At 46.2% G+C, this 2,883-nt stretch overlaps 1 non-coding gene across 1 annotated transcript; it reads right to left on the bottom strand.

Moving 5' to 3' along the window:
* Positions 1 to 2,095: 2,095 nt before the first annotated feature.
* Positions 2,096 to 2,168, bottom strand: TRNAK-CUU. The gene has a single exon. It is a non-coding gene; the product is annotated as a tRNA-Lys (tRNA).
* Positions 2,169 to 2,883: the final 715 nt, after the last annotated feature.

Here is a 2,883-nt window from a genome sequence, read left to right as displayed (position 1 = left end):
ACAAAAAAATTAGCTGGGCGTGGTGGTGCATGCCTGTAATCCCAGCTACTCAGGAGGCTGAGGCAGGAGAATTGCCTGAACCCAGGAGGCGGAGGTTGCGGTGAGCCGAGATGGCGCCATTGCACTCCAGCCTGGGTAACAAGAGCGAAACTCCGTCTCAAAAAAAAAGAAAAAAAAAAAAAGAAAGCTACAGTATCTTTTACGACCCAGCTCCAGAAGCTACGGGTATCTTTTGTGACCCAGCTCCATTGCTTCTTACATCCACTATAGCTGAGTCCACCAGACCATTTCAATGTGGGAAGGGATTATACAAGGCTAGCATCATTGAGAGTCATCCTGGAAAGTGACTGCCATATCCTTTTTACTATAAGTTGAGTTCCTTGGTTAGACAATGTCTGTGGGATGCCAAGTTGGTGAATAAACCCATGCATCCCTAATACACATTCTGCCTTTGCTTTCAACCTCAGGTTGATTGAGCACCTCTTTTTGTACATGGGTTTCCCTTTCCTGGGTGCTTCTGCACATCCCTAGGCACCCAAGTTCACTGTAGGTTTTCTTCCTATAGCATCCCACATCATAACTTTCATTATATCATCCTGATTAGGTGGACAGTGATGCCTGGGATGTGATCAAGATCCGGGAGTCTGACTCACAAGTCTCAAGTCTTATTATCTCCATTAGGTCTGCAGTGTAGGCCACTGTCTGCAGAGCCAAATCCAGACGTCGACATTGTCTCCTAGACTTGAAACCTTGGGAAGCATAAAACAGCCATTCTGAAACATTAACGTGCACAGAAATCACCTAGGGATGTTGTCAAAATGAAGATTCTGACTCAGGAGGCCTCAGATTATGCATTTAGTCACCCAGGCGATGTCTGTCCTCGGACCTTATTTTAAGTAGCAAAGCTTAGGTTTAGACGAAGAGGAGCCCTCACTCAAAGAGCCCGAGTCATCTACATCAATTTTTGTGCTGCTGGCTCCCCAGCCAACCTCGCCTTTTGAAAAGATATCCAGATTGGAAGTCAGACCTTGACCTCCTTCAGTGCCACCCGTGGAAGTAGAAGACAAGGATCCTAAACATTTGGTGACCCGCTGTATCCAGAGAGGGCAGAGAGGTGGGGCAGAAACCTAAAGAACCCGGGGCAGGTGTAGTGGGAGTGCTCACGAAGTCCGCCAGCCGCCCAGGTTTGGCGGGCACCAACACCCGTGTGCCTCTTCATGCCTTTTCGGAGTATAAGAACTAGAGCCAACGCAGACCAAGAGGCGGTATCCCGGCTATGGTAATTCCGGCGAAACATGGCGCCGTACACCTCCAAGGAGACCGCGCCGAGGTCAGGCCCCGCGCCTTTCTATGTAATTGGACAGAAGGGCGCTAGCAGAAAAAATAGTCCTCTATTATTGGATAAGTAAAGAAAAACCTACAGGGGGCGGGGCAAGGAGAGTTGGACAATGCAGCCTCGGATTGGTCCCGTTGGAGGGCGTGTGCGACCTTCCGCTTTCCCAGGAAGGGATCCCTGAGTTCGCCTCTGCCGCCCTGCGCCTGCGCATGGTGTACTGGACACTTGCTGGGGAGGTGATTTGCGTCCAGGAGGCTCCGGATCTCGCGCAGGCAAAACTAAAGGACTTGCAAAACTTAATGGAGCCAAAAAAATTTAGTAATGAAGATAAATAAGATCTGAATGCGATGTGTTTTAAAAGCAAAATTAATTCAAAGACCAGTAAGGTAGAAGCTATATTTTAGCTCTTCATTTGGCCAAAAGAAATTGTAAAATACTCTGGCAATTCTTTCAGTTGAAACCAAGATAAGCAAATAATTAGATTTTGAAAATATTATTGATGTTTGTTACCAGGGCCACCACTGCATTCCAGCCTGGCGACAGAGTAAGACTGTCTTAAAAATAAAAAAAAAAACTAATGGCCCTCACTAGCATCCCCTCATTACATTGGGTTGTCCGTCTCTTTCCATTGATCTATTTATGTGGATCTCCTAAGTCTTGCTAAACGTTATTAACCTTCATCCGAAAACTTTCACTGGGAACAGACTTGAGAATACTCAATGTCTCACTCTTCACTGTAGCCTATGAAAAGAAAGCATGCGCCCAACGTGGGGCTCGAACCCACGACCCTGAGATTAAGAGTCTCATGCTCTACCGACTGAGCTAGCTGGGCTTCTTGGTAATGCTTCCTGATAATGGAATGTGTGCTTATCACTTGACATCAGCATGAGGATTAAGCGGGGAGTGCCACCAACTGTTCACTGGGTCCTGACCTTCCCAGGAGAAGCAAAAGTCAGCCAGGAGAAACCTAACCCATGTGTCCTGGTGGCAGGTGGCACAGAGACTCTGAGGTCCTCGAAGCCCCAGGCAAGGCCTCAGTGACCAAACCTACCCTTTGGGGCTGCTCACCCACTACATCCCACCCTATGTTCTCGGTCCCAAGGGGCACCCAGACATATCCAAGTCCACATTGCCCAATAAAGTCATTCATGCATTCAAATATTTATTCTGTGCCTACTATGTAACAGGCACTGGGGATATAGCAGTTAACAAAACGGACTTTGGTGGAGAAAGAGTGAATTTTTTAAAAGTTAAAAAAAAAATGGACTTTTAAAACAGAAGAAGAAAGGGGGCGGATTCCAGATAAGAAGCAGTTGCTGGTCTTTACTTCCATTTCATTTTTCACCGGGATGGACGCCGCATTTGAAGCCACCGTGTCATTTAACCCGCACGCCAGACATGGTAGCTGTTTTTTGTTTGTTTGTTGTTGTTTTGCCCACTCTTTCTTTCTTTCTTTCTCACTTTCTTTCTTTCTTTCTTTCTTTCCTTCTTTCTCTATCTTTCTTTCTTTCTTCTTTCCTTTCTTTTTTTTTTTTTTTTTTTTTTTT

Source organism: Sapajus apella, unplaced genomic scaffold (genome assembly GCF_009761245.1).
Source record: "Sapajus apella isolate SASKATOON/1434 unplaced genomic scaffold, GSC_monkey_1.0 scaffold99, whole genome shotgun sequence".
Lineage (NCBI taxonomy): Eukaryota > Metazoa > Chordata > Mammalia > Primates > Cebidae > Sapajus > Sapajus apella.
The sequence above is the reverse complement of the archived record's forward strand: the minus strand, read 5'-3'. Positions and strand labels throughout refer to the sequence as shown.